This window comes from Pristis pectinata, chromosome 40 (genome assembly GCF_009764475.1).
Source record: "Pristis pectinata isolate sPriPec2 chromosome 40, sPriPec2.1.pri, whole genome shotgun sequence".
Classification (NCBI taxonomy): domain Eukaryota; kingdom Metazoa; phylum Chordata; class Chondrichthyes; order Rhinopristiformes; family Pristidae; genus Pristis; species Pristis pectinata.
In genome coordinates, this window is record NC_067443.1 from 5,753,556 (window position 1) to 5,769,773 (window position 16,218).

The 16,218-nt window shown below is 49.1% G+C and overlaps 1 protein-coding gene across 1 annotated transcript in view; it reads left to right on the forward strand.

Moving 5' to 3' along the window:
• The first annotated feature begins 2,039 nt into the window (after positions 1-2,039).
• Positions 2,040-16,218, forward strand: part of LOC127587350 (mucin-1-like) — a 48,442-nt gene continuing 34,263 nt past the window's right edge. Inside the window, exon 1 of the mRNA XM_052045615.1 lies at positions 2,040-2,149. The gene's annotated coding sequence lies outside the window, so the exon portion shown is untranslated. The remainder of the gene's footprint in view (positions 2,150-16,218) is intronic.

Below are 16,218 nucleotides of genomic sequence, written 5' to 3' on the forward strand. Positions count from 1 at the left end.
TTCCATGTTCTATGGAACGGGGACCTGAGGTTTATCAGTTGATAACCTACCAGCCTGGAGCTCCCATGTCTACACTGGGAATCTGGTGTAGGAGAGGGAAATTGGCCAGGGTTTCTGTTCCTGATCTGGACCACTGAAGTATGAGAGCTTAGTGACTGAGTTACTGGTCTGGGATCCTGACACCTCAACCTATGGTCCAGAGAGGTGAGTTCAAATCCCACCAAAGCAGCAACTGAAATTCAATCAGAATCAGATTTATTATCACTGACATATGATGTGAAATTCGTTGTTTTACAGTGCAAGACATAAAATTACCATAAATTGCAAAAATAAATAAATTGTGTACAAAAAAATAACGAGGGAATGTTCATAGGTTCATGGACTGTTCAGAAATCTGATGGCGGAGGGGAAGAAGCTGTTTCTGAATCGTTGAGTGTATGTCTTCAGTTTCCTGTACCTCCTCCCTGATGGTAGTAACAAGAGGGTATGTCCTGGATGGTGAAGGTCCTCAGCGATGGATGTCACCTCCTTGAGGCGCCGCCTCTTGAAGATGTCCTCGATGGTGGGAAGGGTTGTGCCCGTGAAGGAGCTGGCTGAGTCTACAACCCTCTGCAGCCTCTAGTGATCCTGTGCATTGGAGCCTCCGTACCAAGCGGTGATGCAACCAGTCAGAATGCTCTCTGTACCTCTGTAGAAATTTGCAAGAGTCCTTGGTGACGTGCCTAATTTCTTCAAACTCCTCAAAAAGTGGAGCCGCTGATGTGCCCTCTACGTGATTCAAGTAAAAATTATGAATAAATCTAGAATGATTGAAACTATTGAATAGTTTGAAACTTATTTGGTTCACTGACATCCTCCAGGAGAGGAAAGCAGCCCTCTTTACTTGGTGTCCAGACCAGCCAGTCCGGGTCAGTCGGTCCAAAACTTGACAATTCCTTCCTCCTCACCTCCACCCCCATGCTCAACCTGCTGAGTTCCTCCAGCAGATTGTGTGTTGGTCCAGATTCCGGCATCTGCAGTGTTTTGCGTCTCCAGTCCTTGAGCTGTAGTGTGCAGAGGCTGGACACCAAATCACAAGAGGAATGGGCGTTATCCTCAACATCTGCTACGCTATGGTCCTCTGTCAACCTGCCCCCACTCCACAACACAGCCCTCTGATAATAAAGGTTCATGCTGAGACCCTTTAGAATATGAGCCACTTCCCATATGTTGGGAGCCATCTTTCGACTCACCAGCGCCCCCTTTGTGCCAGAATAAAGCTCAGTGCTGTCCTATGTGCTTCAGAGACCTGGGCTATCTGCAGCAGGCACCTCATGTCTCCACAGCATTTTCCGAGTCTATTGGTGGGATCGGTGAACCAACATGTGTCTTCTCCCAGGTCAATGCCGAGGTTGGAGACCAGGTCTGGGTGGGGTTTGGGGGAGCTGTTGGGCAGAGTTTGGGAGGGAGTTGAGGGTGGTGTTTGAGGGAGTATGGGCAGGGTTTGAGGGCAGTATGGGGGAGGTTTGGGGAGGAGTGGGTGGGGATTGGCAGGTGTGGGAGGGGTTTGAGGGAGGAGTGGGTGGGGATCGTGGGGCTTGAGGGAAGTATGGGTGGGATTTGAGGGAGAAGGTGTCAAAGATTTCAGGCAGTGAGTCGAATCTAGAGTCAGGTGTGGTCGGGGGGGGTTTGAGGGGGATGTGGGTGGGGTTTGAGGGGGTGTGGGCGGGTTTGAGGGAGGTGTGGGCGGGGTTTGGGGGGGGGTGGGTGGGGTTGAGGCAGGTGTGGTGGGGGTTTGAGGGGGGTGTGAGGGAGGTGTGGGTGGGGTTTGGTGTGGGTGTGGTTTGGGGGGGTGGGCGGGGTTGAGGCAGGTGTGGGCGGGGTTTGAGGGGGTGTGGGCGGGGTTTGATGCGGGTGTGGGCGGGGTTCGAGGCAGGTGTGGGCGGGGTTTGAGGGGGTGTGGGCGGGGTTCGAGGCAGGTGTGGGCGGAGCTTTAGGCAGGTGTGGGCGGAGTTGTGCCGGTCCTGGTCCCCAGTCACTGGTGCAGCGGCGGCAGTGTGGTCGGGAGTTGGGTAGCGGGAGAGAACTGGTGCATTGGAGCCGACTCCTGCCATGGATCCGTCCCGCCGCATCTGCGCTCTCTTGGTGCTGGGAAACTGCTTCGGAGCAGGTGAGGCGGGATGTGGCTCACAGCAGGAGCTTTGGGATGGAATGTGTTCCCGAGAATGGGGGAGGGGGGCGAGTGCTGAAGGGTGTCCCGAGGGGGAGGGGGAATGGTTCCGGAGGGAGGATGGGGGAGGAGGGGGGGGGGGAGAGAGAAAACTCCCAGAGGAAGGAAGGTCCCAAAGGGGGAGGGGGTCCGTTTGAAGAACGGCCCAAAGCTGGAAGGGGATTAAGACAAAATTCTGAAAAGCTGTTTCATGTTAAGGTGGAGTTAAAGCAACTCGAGGGTAACACGGGGAAGGGATACCCTGTGGGGGGATGTGGGGGGAGGGACGGATGGGGGAGAGAGAGACGGTGAATGTTACGTGTGTTGGGATGCTAGCAGCAGGACTCTCTCTCTCTCTCGTCCTAACTTGGGACAACCCGGGTAAAAGTTTTTGCGGAGTTCGGCTGTCCTTTCCGCTGGGGTCCGGCGCCCCTGTTTCGACGGCGGGCGGGCGGTCGGTCGGCCGGCCGTCCTCTGCCTCGGGTACGAGGGGGACTTAATCCCACGCTGGCCGCGCGGGTCCTGAGGCCAGCAGAAGGGGCGGGAGGTGGCGGATGGTTTGAGACTGGGCTTGGCTGGTGGTTCTCCACGGGTCAGGAGTCGGTGAGGAGGTTGTGGTGGTCCAAGGGGGCTTTGGACACCCCCCTCTGCCTGTGTTGGGCACATTGGAGGAATAGGCTGTGTGCGGTTAGGATCTCAGGGTCTGAGAAAGGCCACGGGCGTTGGTTTCTCAGACATGTCGGTGGTGTTTGGATATCTGCTGTAACTAGCCCAGGTATCAGGAGCACAAAGGCAGGGACCACCACTGGGGGATCTCAGTAGGTCGAGCAGCATCTGTGGAGGCTAAGGAAATTCAGCATGTCCCCAGTGACCCTCACCAACTTCTATCGATGCATAATTGGATCACCCTATCCGGATGCATCACGGCTTGGTACGGCAACTGCTCTGCCCAAACCAGGGAGAGTTGTGGACACAGCCCAGTGCGTCAGGCAACCATCCTCCCCTCCACTTCCTGGTGCCTGGGGAGAGCAGCCAACGTAATCAAGGACCCCTCCCACCCTGGTCATTCTCTCTTCTCCCCCCTCCAGTCGAGCCTGAGAACATGAACCACCAGGCTCAAGGGCAGCTTCTACCCCGCTGTTAGCTGACCCTTGAATGGACTTTTTTCTACCCTAAAGGATAGACTCTTGATCTCCCAATCTCCCAAGGCCCTTGCACCTTATTGTCTGCCTGCACTGCACTTTCTCTGTAGCTGTGATATTATATTCTACATCCTGTTTTTCCTTTTACTACCTGGATGTACCTGTGTGTAAAATGATCTGTCTGGATGGCAAGCAAACAAAAGCTTCTCACTGTATCTTGGTACATGACAATAATAAGCCATTACCAATGCTGACTTTTAGCGTCAGGACTACCCAACAGTTTTGTGGCATTTCTAAGCTCAGTCTTCAAACACACTTTTCCTCGATCGACAGTGCTGGCGCATTGAAGGTGATGGCTCCTGGGATATGGGAAGTGGTCTGCGTTTTTTCCGCAGTCTCGTTGTCCATGGACTACGAAGTGGCGGAGGCTGAGGGGAGACCTGATGGAAATTTATCCAATTAGGAGAGGCATGGATAGGGTAGACAGTCTTTTTCCCCAGGGTGGAAACATTGAATACTAGAGGGCAGAGCTTTAAGGTGGGGGGGGGGGGGGAGTTTTTAAGAGTGGTGGGTGTCTGGAACGGTCCTGCTGGGGGTAGTGTTTGGAAGCAGATACGATAGTGGCGTTTAAAGGGCATTTAGACATGGAGGGATATGGATCATGCAGGCAGATGGGATTAGTTTTATTTGGCCCTGTGTTCAGCACAGATATTGTGGGCCGAAGGGCCTGTTCCTGTGCTGGACTGGTCTGTGTTCGATGCTTATTGTCAGAAGATGGGGTTGTGCTGCAGGGGCGGGTTGGTAGAAGGTCTCGGTCTTGCAGAGGTTGAGTGTAAGGACCATCCTCCCGTACAAATCCGTGCACACGCCGTGGTTCAACTACAGAGCATGGGCTGACCTTGATTCTGGGGTATGGTTGTGATGGGTTTAACTGTTTCCCGGTAGTTCAAAAGGTTACGTAGCGGTGAGCTGCAGCATTTGCGAGGGGAAGGGTTGAGGGACAATGATGTGGTCTAAGTTTGCCATTGAAGTTCACTGGGATTGGCTCTGTTGTTGACCTGTTGGTTGTGACCACGGCCTGCAATCCATCATGAAGATAAAAAAAAACTTTTTTGTTTTGCATGCCATTCATACAGATCATTTCACCACATCGAGTCGAGGTAGTACAAGGGAAAAGCAATAACAGAATGCAGAATATAGTGTTACAGTTACAGAGAAAGTGCAGTGCAGGCAGACAGTAAGGTGCAAGGTAGATTGTGAGGTCAAGGGTCCATTTTATCGTACAAGGGGACCGTGCAATAGAAGAGGAATAGGAGACTTCATTGAAACTTAAAATCCTGATGGGATTGGACAGTCCAGATGCAGGAAGGAAGTTCCAGTGGAGGGGATTCTGCTCCGGGATATAGCATTTAGCACTGAGATGAGAGACTTCAGTGGTGAACTGGTAGAATTCTCTACCACAGAAGGCAGTTGAGGCCAAATCATTAAATATATTCAAGAAAGAGTTAGAAACACTTCTAATGGCTTCAGAGATGAAGGGATGTGGGAAGAAGGTGCGGACAGGGAACTGAATATGGATGTCCGACCTTGGTCATATTGAATGGCAGTGCAGTCTTGAGAGACCAAATGGTCTATTTTTACTATTTTTAAAAGATGTTTCTGTGAGAAAACGTGAAGGGGGTCAAAACCAGACAGAATTGAAGAAAAAGGAGGAACAGAGGTGGAAATCGTACGATGGTACGGCTCACCTGGACAGTTGGCCCTTTGTTAGAGCAATCTAATTATGCACAAGGACTGGGGAAGGAGAACTGTTCCGTTGGGATGGGCTTCACCTGAACTGCATTGGGACCTGTGTCTTGGCAGACCACACAGATAGGGTTGTAGGTGGGGCTTTGAGCTAAATGGGAGGAGGGAAGACTCCAAGAAGTTTAATAAATCCAGAGGAAATGAGAGAGAGGTGGCACAGGATATTTGGGGGGGGGGGGATGACAAGCAGAGTGATGTGTGTGCATGATAGCATTTTGCAATATGCTAGATGAACTGACAGCAGAGAGCAACAAATCAGTATGACTTGATAGTTTTTATGGAGACACAAGAGACTGCAGATGCTGGAATCTGGAGCAACACATAAAGTGCTGGGGGAACTCAGCAGGTCAGGTGGCAGCTATGGAGGAAAATGGACAGTTGACGTTTCGGGTCGAGACCCTTCATCGGCACTGGAAAGAGCAGAGGAGAGAGAGCCAGTGTAAAGAGGTGCGGCAGGAGCTGGCGAGCGATAGCTGGATCCAGGTGAGGAGGGTAAAATGCAGATGGAGGAGGGGAGAGCGGGGATAGTGACAGAGGCTGGGAGGTGGAGGCGGTAAAGGGCTGCAGCAGTCGGTGGGATCTGATAGGAGAGGAAGGTGGAGCCTGGAACCAAATAAGGGTGTGGGGAGGGCAGATGGGAACAGTGAGGGGAGGGGACCCAGTGGGAGGGGGTGTGGGTGATGGGCAGATGGTGTGGGTGGGGAGGGGAAAGAGAGGGTGCTTTGGGGGGGGGGGGGGTGGGTGTAGGAGGAACTGGGTAAACCAGGAGGAGGGGCAGTAGATTGCCTGAAATTGGAGAATTTAATGTTCACGCCGTTGGGCTGTATACTACCCAGGCAGGATATGAGGTGCTGTTCCTGAGAGATATTGCAGGTGACCAGGACTGTGTCCTCAGTACCGCGGGTCATAAGATCTTCCAAAAGAACAGGCCACCAGGGAAAGGAGGCAGGATAGCATTGGAATACCTACAGTCATAGAGCAATACAGCACAGATAGAGGCCCTTCGGCCCAGCCAGTCTGTGCTGACCACGGTGCCCACCCAGCTGGTCCCAATTTCCTGTGTTTGGCCCATATCCCTCCAAGCCCCTCCCCTCTATGTACCCATCCAAGTGCTTCTTAAATGATCCTGTTGTCCTGCCTCACCCACTTCCTCTGGCAGCTCGTTCCATATACTCAGCACCTTCTGCGTGGAAAAAGTTGCCCCTCAGGTCCCTTTTAAATCTTTTCCCTCTCACCCGAAACCTATGCCACCTAGTTTTGGACTCCCCTACCCTGGGGAAAAGATTGTTATTGTCTGCCTTGTCTATGCCTCTCATAATCTTAAACATTTCTATAAGGTCGCCCCTCATTCTCCTACATTTCAAGGAATAAAGACCCCTAGCCTGGCCAACTTCTCCCTATAACTCAGGCCCTCTAGTCCTGGCAACATCCTCGTAAATCTTTTCTGGTGTTGAGTCTTGATGTACAGTCAGTGGTTAGTGATGTTGAATTAGTTTCAGATGAAATCATGAATAGTAAGGTAAAGATGACATGGGTGGGAGTAATAATTAGACCCCCAAAGTGTAACATCTCAACATGGCAGAGAATACATGGGGAAATATCTAGGGCATGTTCGACTGTAATTGTCTTGGGAGATTTTATTGAGTGGCTGAGACAAGTCGACAAGCTTATCGTAGAAGAATTTGTAGACTATATCAGGGATTGCTTCTTCGAACAGTACATTACGAATATGACAACTAATCCACGATATCGCACCTTGGAAACAAAGAGTTGGAATAAGTGAGTCCTCTCACGCAGGAGAGATGTAACTAGTGACGTGTGTTGGGGATCAGTTCTTGACCCTCAACTGTTTACTATTTACACTAACGACTTGGAGGGAATGAAATGGAAAGTTTCCAAGTTTGCTGCTGATATGAAGATAGGTGTAAGGGCGCATTGTGATCAGGACATTATGAGTTCTGCAGCAGGGTATAGATTGGGTGGGTAAAATCCTGACAAGAGGAGTGTAACGTAGGCAAATGTGAGGTTGTGCACTTCAGTAAGATAAATCAAAAGGTGGATTATTTATTTTAATGACTGGAGACTGCGAATGAGTGTTCGGAGGGATCTAGGTGTTGTAGTGCATGAATCATAGGAAGTTGGCAGGCAATTTCAACAAGTAGGTAAGACAAATGGCATGTTGGCCTTTTATTGTGAAGGAGTTGGTGTTTAAGAATAAGGAGGGTTTTGTGATAGTTGTACAGGGTGTTGGTGAGGCCGCACCTGGAGCACTGTGTACATTCGTGGTTCCCTTAAAAAGGATTTGTTTCCATTGGAGGTAGTCCAAAGGAGGTTCACCAGGTTAATTCCTGGCAGGAGAGGGTTGTCCTGTCAAAGGCTTGGCCAGGTTGGGTCTGTATTCGTTTGTTTAAAAGGAGGGGTGACCTTATTCAAACATTTAAGAACCTAAGGGGGCTTGACAGGGGAGATGTGGAGATATTTCCACCAGTGGGAGAGTCACCAACAAGGGGACATGATTACACAATAAGGTGCTGGTCATTTCAAACTGAGGCATGTTGAAATGAATTCTCTTAGAGGGTGGTGAATCTCTGTAATTCTCTGCCCCCCAAGGCGGTGCAGACCAGTTCATTGGGTTATAGTAAAGGTGGAGACGGATAAATATTTGAAAGATCGAGGAATTGAGGGTGGTGGGGAATTGGCACAGAAGAGGCATGGACCAGCATGGTTTGTATGGGGCAGGCTTGAGGGACCAAGTAGTCTACTTCTGCTCCTATTTTCTTATGTCGCTGTGCTCCCCACCACTTGATGGTTCCAGATTCTTGGTGCTCCCTGCGTCTGAACCCTTCCATCCCTACAACTCTTCCAGGTCAATGCGTTTGTTTCTCCAATTCTGACCGCTGACGTTTCCCACATTCCTTCGTAACCTTGGCATCTGTGATCTGGAACTCTGTCCTTGCCTCTCTCCCGTCCTTTCTGGTCACCTGCCCCAGTATTTCCTCTGAGAGACCTGGTATCGGTAACTGGTTCATTATTGTCGCGTGTATTGCTGGAGGAACTCGGCGGTGGAGGGAGATTGACAGTCAACGTTTCAGGTCGAGATGTTTCATCTGGACTGCCTCCAGCCCAGATGAAGGGCTTTGACCCGAAACAGTGACGGTGCATTTCCCCTCCACAGATGCTGCCTGGACCTGCTGAGTTCCTCCAGCAGTCTGTGTGTTATCCCAGGGACTGCTCCGGTGAACAGTACAACCTATAACTTTACATCATGCCGGTTTAAAGTTGTTCTCTTCAGTTTCCCAACAATGATTTCAAATTGCGTTCATTCTGGAATGATACTTCTGCACAGTGTTAGGGTGGGATTGAATGATAAGCAGTGAAGTGAAGTAAGCCAGTGCTGTCTAATATGGGCAGCCTGATGCCGCCTCATGGTTTTGAGGTCCAGGGTTCAATCCTGACCCAGGGTGTGGAGTTTGCACCCTCTCCTCATCATTGAGCTCCCCCTAACATGCTGGTAAGGTAAAGTGGCAACTGTAAATTACCCCTTGGTTAATGACAAAGAAAGTGAGAGAGACAGAGAATAAATTGTAAGTGCACAGGAAAGTAAGGAGAGGCAGAATGGGACTGATGGGAGTCGAGGTGGGCTCTAATAAGTAAGCAATCCAGAGTCTGAGAGGGATTGCCAGTGCAGAAATTGAAGAGGATGGTGGATGCAGCTCAGCACATCACAGAAACCAGCCTCCCCTTCTCGCTGCCTTGGTAAAGCAGCCAACATAATCAAAGACCCCACCCACCCCGGACATTCTCTCTTCTCCCCCCTCCCATCGGGCAGAAGATACAAAAGCCTGAAAGCCCGTACCACCAGGCTCAGGGACAGCTTCTACCCCGCTGTTATAAGACTATTGAACGGTCCCCTAGTATGATAAGATGGACTTTTGACTTCGTAATCTACCTTGTCAGGGCCCTTGCACCTTATTGTCTGCCTGCACTGCACTCTCTCTGTAACTGGAACACTATATTCTGTATTGTTGTTTTCCCTTGTACTGCCTCATTGCACTGTTGTAATGAAATGATCTGAATGGATGGCGTGCAGAACAAGGTTTTCACTGCACTTCGGTATATGTGACAATAATAAACCAATTTACTAGGTGGAAAGCAAGAGGCAGATGCAATGTTTCAAGGTTGGAGGTGTGGGTGAGTGTTTAAAGTGCTTTTAATTATCAATTGTCAAAGTTATACAGCAGGTAAATAGGCCCTTCAGCCCAACTCGTCCATGTCAACCAAGGTGACTATTTAGGAAATTCCTCCTTGTCTCAGTTCTAAAGGGACGTCCCTTTATTCCGAGGCCGTGCCCTCGGATCTCTGGACTCTCCAACTGATGGGAACGTCCTCTCCACGTCCGCTCTATCCAGGCCTTTCAGTGTCCGGTAGGTTTCAATGAGATCCCCCCCTCCTCATTCTTCTGAACACAGAGCACAGGCCCAGAGATGTCAAATGCTCCTCATATGTTAACCCTTTCATTCCTGGGATTATTCTTGTCAACCTCCTCTGGACCCTCTCCAGGGCCAGCACTTCTTTCCTGAGATACGGGGCCCCAAAATTGCTCACAATGTTCAAATGCAGTCTGACCAACGCCTTATAAAGCCTCAGCAGTACATCCTTGCTTTTCTGTTCTAGCCCTCTCGAAATGGATGCCAAAATTGCAATTTGCCTTCTTTCCTACCAACTCAACCTGCAAGTTAACCTTGAGGGAATCCTGAACTACGACTCCCAAGTCCCAGATCATCTATGCACCACCTAAAGCTAGTCCCATTTGCTCTTGGATTCATTGCCACACTGGATGGCGCTTACTTCTAGTAAACCTGTCGAAGGAGCATTCATGCAATTAGGTGTATCTTAAATATGCAAAAGTTTGCCTGGATTGAGCCTAGGACCCTATTTCTCACTACCACTAAGATGCTGAATTTTTAAACTTCCATGATGTTAACACAGTACTAACCACACCTGTGCTGCCGATGGATTCTGCTTTTCCAACATACTCCGCCTCCCTCATCTTGCCTTCCATGAACTTCAGCTCCTCCAAGGTAACCTGTGCCTTGCCTTTCCAGTGTCCGACTCTCCCTCGCTGACTTACATCGGCTTCTAGTTGGTATCGATTTATTATTGTCCACATGTACCTACACACAGTGAAAAGCTGTTGTTTTGTGTGCCACCCAGACAGATCATGCCATATATTAGTAAAAACAAAACGTAGTGTTGCAGCTACAGGGAAAGTGCAGTGCAGGTAGACAAAGTGCAAGGGCCACAATGAAGTAGACTGGGCAATCAAGAGTTCATGTTTAGCGCGAGAGGTCTGTTCAAGAGTCTGATAACAGCAGGATAGTTAATCAATGTGCTGGTTCTTGTAAAAATTTCTATCTCTCCATGGACTCACCCTGGCCTGTCCTTGTAACCTCCTCTTGAGATCTTTCATATGATGTAGAAGGAGCAATTCACCCCACTGAGTCCATGCCAGCTCACAGAACAATCCCAACCAAGCCACCATATCGCCTTCTACGCTCTAGTTAGACCCCGGATCAATCGCTCCATCACTGGTGGTGATATACCAGTGTTACACCTGTAACTTTTAGATGTTGGTTGTAGGAAAGTAGCTGTTCCTGAATCTGGTGGTGTGGAACTTCAGGCTTCTGTACCTCCTGCAGTGAGCAGAGAGCATGACCCTGATGGTGGGGATCCCTGATGATAGATACCGCCTTCTAGAGGTAGTGCCTCATAGGTGCTATCGATGGTGGAACCAGGCTGTGTCCACTACTCTCTGCAGCCTCTTGTGCGTTGGAATTGCCTTACAGGCCACAATGCAACCTGCCCCTCTCTAAATGGTATCAGTATCAATGATACAGCTTCTTCTAGTCTCAGTCTGTCCTCAAATGTGCACAGGATCACAGAACTATCCTGGAAATCCATCCAGTACACCTTTATCTCACCCTTTTAAGGTGCATATTGCTGCCAGGTTAAAAGTCCAAAGTAGTGTGCAGAAGTCCAGATTGATTTCTTAATTTTTGGATGACACGAGGCCACTTGGCCTGTCTGTTTCATGCTAGCTCCCAGCAGAGCAATTCCATTCCTCTTTTCTCTGTAGCGCTACAACGTCACACACGTCCATCTAGCACTCTCCCCTCACTCCTTTGAGGCGATTTTCAGGAGTCTGTGGTATTGGTTTATTATAGTAATGTGTACCGAGGGTACAGTGGAAAAGCTTTTGTCTGCATGCCATCCAGGGAGATGTGCATAAGTACATTAAGGTAGTAAAAAGAAAAACAATGCAGAATATAGTGTTTAGTGTTACTGTTACATTGAAAGTGCAGTGCAGATAGACAATAAGGTGCAAGGGTCATGACGAGGTAGATTGGGAGACCAACAGTTCATCTTTAGTGTATGAGAGGTCCGTTCAAGATTCTGATAACAGCGGGATAGAAGCTGTCCTTGCGCCCCGTGGTATGTGCTTTCAAGCTCTCGTATTTTCTGCCTGATGGGAGAGGGGAGAAGAGAGAGTGACTGGGTTGGGAGGGGTGTTTGATTATGCCTTGGCTGCTTTCCCGAGGCAGCGGGAAGTGTAGATGGAGGGGAGGCTGGTTTCCGTGATGTGCTGAGCTGTGTCCACAACTCTCTGCAGTTTCTTGTGTCACAGGCAGAGCAGTTGCCGTACCAAGCCGTGATGCATCCGGGTGGGATGCTTTCTATGGTGCATCTGTAAAAATTGGTGAGGGTCAAAGGGGACATGCTGAGTTTCTTCAGCTTTCTGAGGAAATGTGCTTTCTTGGCCGTAGCGTCAATGTGGCTGAATCGGGATGTACTAAGTCAGCATGTCTTTGAGATGTGGGAGGAAACAGAAGCTCCTGATCATTCACAGGGAGAACATGCAAACTCCACACAGACAGCACCAGAGGCCAGGATCTAACCTGGACTGCTGGAGCTGAGAGGCAGCAGCACCAACTGTCACCACTGTGCTGCCCTCAAAGATCTGTATCGTTGCAGTACAAATGATATGTTTCTGAGGCCAACTTTGACCCTTTTGTTCTAGCAAAGAGGCAAGTTATAATGGCTCCCAATTGCTGAACTGTCTTCGCATAGAAGCAACCTTTCCAAATTCCAAATTGCAATTAATTGGCCAAAAGTGGAGGTTGATAAATGCAGTGTGGAGTCTGGGATTTGCTCCTTAGTCACCCGATCACAATGATGTCACCTGGGTTTGCCTTGTTCACGCCAAAAAATGATTCGCAGCTCTGTCCCTACCTCCTGGTCTATGGTCAATCATTAACCAATATAGTTTCCCCTGTGCTCAATCACTAAAGTTCAACAGTTTTGTTTATGCATTTGTTCACCATGACAATCGGTAAATTCGCAGAGGGATGCTCACTGGGTGCCAAGAAGAATTCCTTTAATTAATTCTTTATATTTGCGCTCCAGTTGGGGAAAGTTTAACCCGTACCTTTTGCCTGCTCAATTTTTACAAGGCTTCTTGTGCAGACTTCAGTAAGGATATAAGTTGGCTGCTAGTGCAACCGTCTGCCAAGACTCTCTAGCACTGTAATGGGTCACAGGGAACCAGGATTTTCAGGTTAAATTATAGTCACACATTCAGGGCTGGTCCATGTAAGGAGTGCAGAGAGTTTAAGGACTACCACCTCTCCCGCCCCCCAGCTGGACTCCTGGATGGAGAAACAAGAGACTGAGGAGCTCAGTGTGGAAGGAAATGGACAGTCGATGTTTCTGGTCGAGACCCTTCATCTAGACTGAAAGAGGGGAGATGGTCGGTGTAATAAAGTAGAAGGAAGGGGTGGAGAGCTGGCAGGCGATAGGTGGATCCAGATGAGGAGAGGTGAGTGCCAGCAGTGACGGAGGGTGGGAGGTGATCAGTGGAGGTGACAAAAGTGGTGGAGTCTGATAGGTGGAGCGTGGAACCAAATAAGGGAGGTGGGGAAGGCAGATGGGAAGAGTGAGGGGTGGGGTGTGTGGGTGATGGGCAGATGGCGTGGGTGAGGGAGGGGGAAGGAACAGGACGATGGGGGGGCTGGGGTGGGTGGAGGAGGAACTGGGTGGATCAGTGCTCAGTGCTGAGGTACTTTTGGGTCCTAAATTACAATTCTTTAGGCAGTTGATCGTTTGCTCCTCTCTGTCTTCCCTTCTCTTCCTTCTGGAACATTCCTCTTTGCTCTGTTCTTTTACTCCTGATCTCCCCCTCCCTTCTTCCCTCTCGACCCACCCTCTTTAGAACCACCTGCTTTGGTTTCGCCTCTGAGTTTTCAGTGAGTGATTATTAGGAATGATTTATAATTCCTCAGTCTTATGAGCTACTGTGCAAATAGACTGATACCTCCCTTTTAGCTGACAACTCACTGCTTAAAAGCAAACGTTGCCGAAGTGCCCTCTATTTTATTTTAAAGAGGCACTGGCATTATAAAACTATCATAAAAATTGCTTTGACGATTATATTTCCAATGGAATATAATTATTCTGTTAAAAGTGACAGAGCATCGTAAACCAAAGCAAAAGTCAAACTGCTGGAGGAATTCAGCGGGTCAGGCAGCTGGAGGGAAATGGACAGTCGACATTTCAGATCGAGACCTTTCATCTGGCTCAGATGAAGTCAAAACGTCAGAGACCCTTCATCTGGACTGGATTTAGGAACATTAATGCACAGAGAGCTCTTGGGGTCCAAGTTCCTAGCTCTCTTAAAGTGGCAACACAAGTAGGTAGGGTGGGAAGGAAGGTGTATGGCATGCTTGCCTTTGTCGGTCAAGGCATAGATTATAAAAGTCAGTAGGTCTTGTTGCAGCTGTATAAAACTTTGGTTAGGCTGCACTTGGAGTGTTGTGTGCAGTTCTGGTCACCCATTACAGGAAGGATGTGGAGGGTGCAGAAGAGGTTTATCATGATGCTGCCTGGTATGTGCTATAAGGAGTGGCTGGACAAACTTGGGTTGTTTTCTCTGGAGCGGTGGAGGCTGAGAAGAGACCAGATAGAGGTTTATAAGATTATGAGAGGAATAGATAGACAGCTGGTATCTTTTTCCCAGAATCAAAATGTCTAATACTAGAGGGAATGCATTTAAGGCGAGAGGGGGTAAATTCAATTGAGACGTGCAGGACAAGTTTCTTTTGCACAGAGTGTGGTATATGCTGCCGGGGTGGTGGTGGAGGCAGATACAATAGAGGTGTTTAAGAGGCTCTTGGGTAGGCACATGAATGTGCAGAGAATGGGGGGGGGGGGGGGGTATGGACATTATGTAGGCAGAAGGGATTAGTTTAGTTAGGTGTTTAATTAGTTCAGCCAACATTGTGGGCCAAAGGGCTTTTTCCTGTGCTGTACTGTTCTATGAAATAAGTTGCCAAGTGATTCCATTGCAAGGAGTTGCAACTCCCTGTGATGAGAAATGAGCTACTGACACCTCTGTAATTCAAATCCATTTAGGGGGTTTGTCAGACCAGCCTAACAACTCACGATTATAACGTTTAAAGGCTGTTAATAACATCCTTCATCAGGGTGGAAGCGAAGTCCTTGGAGGTTGGTGGGGGGGGGGGGGGTTTAATTCTTGGTTTAGGGGTGCAATTTGCTGAGGATTATGGAGGAGATGAGTGTCCAGAGCTTTAGGTGGGTTGGTTGGGCATATTCAGTATCCACCTCGAGTGAAAAATGAAATGTCTTTTCATGATTTTGTTGTGTGTTTATGTACAAGTCGGGAAAGCTCACTATACCCACCTTTTCCCACTGGTTACACCCTCCACCACTCCCCTCACCCCCCCCAACCTTTTTGTATACTCATTTTGCATCTCTTTGGTCTTCTTCACACTTGCTTCCTTTTACGACACGGCAGCAGGTCATTCGGCCCATTGGGTCCATGCCAGCTCCCACAGCTCCCAGCAGAGTAATCACAGTCCCCTTTCACTTACCTCCCTGTGCCTCTCCTCTCGCTTGCACACGTGTACGTGGTCCGCCTCACTCCTTTGTCACCGCAGCTGTCTATTTTCGTCGCTTCTTGGTACTGAGTCATTTGCTTATGGCGCTGTGGGGTTTGCAGCTCGGTCTGCAGTACTTCCCGAGCAAATGGTGTTGTAACGAGGCTTCAGTTGACAAGATCAGCGTTATGGGACAGAATCAGGCCCATTACGTCCACGTTGGCAAAAAAGTGGAACAATTTGACAGTCGACATTTCGGGTCAAGACCCTTCATCAGGACTGAGTCCAGATGAAGGGTCTCAACCCGAAACATCGACCGTCCATTTCCCTCCATGGGCGTTGCCTGACCGGCTGAGTTCCTCCAGCATCTTGTGTGTTGCTACAGATTTCAAGCATCTGCAGTCTCTCTTGTGGACCAGTCTGAGTTACTCCAGCTCTGGGTCCATTACTCTGTCAGTTTCAGCCCTTTACGTATTCATCCAGATACCTTAAATTCATTAAGAGGTTCTGCCTCCACCACCCTTCCAGAACCCCACTACTCTTTTGTTAACCCCCCTTTAATCCTATTGTGGAGGCAATTGTAGAACGGTCACAGTATGGAGGAGGCCCTTTTGCCAATCAAAGCTTGCAAATTTTTCTTTATTTATCCAATTCTTGAGGAAACAAGGGGCCCTGCCTCCAATACCTCAAACCGCAGTGCATTGCAGATTCCAACTACACGGTTTTCTTCATGTCTTAATGTTCTTCTGAACACTCTAATGTTCCCTAGTTATTGACCTCTCTGCCAAGGGAGATGTATGCTTCCCGTTCACCCTGGCTAGCTAGCTAGCTCCTCTTAACTCTAACTCTTCAACCCTGGCAGTGCATTTGCGTGTCTCCACCGCACTCCCTCTAATGCTCTCATATCCTTCCTGTGGTGTGGTGGCCAGAACTGTGCACCATGCTTGACCATGGCCTAATTAGTGTTCTGGAAATATATAAAGCACTAATTAGGCCACAGCTGGAAGCACCGTTTCACAGAGAAACCATTTGCTGCTCATAGTGTATAATGGTGGGATAGAAGCTGTCCTTGAGCCTGGTGCTTTCAGGCTTTTGTATATTCTGCCTGATGGGAGAGGGGAGAAGAGAG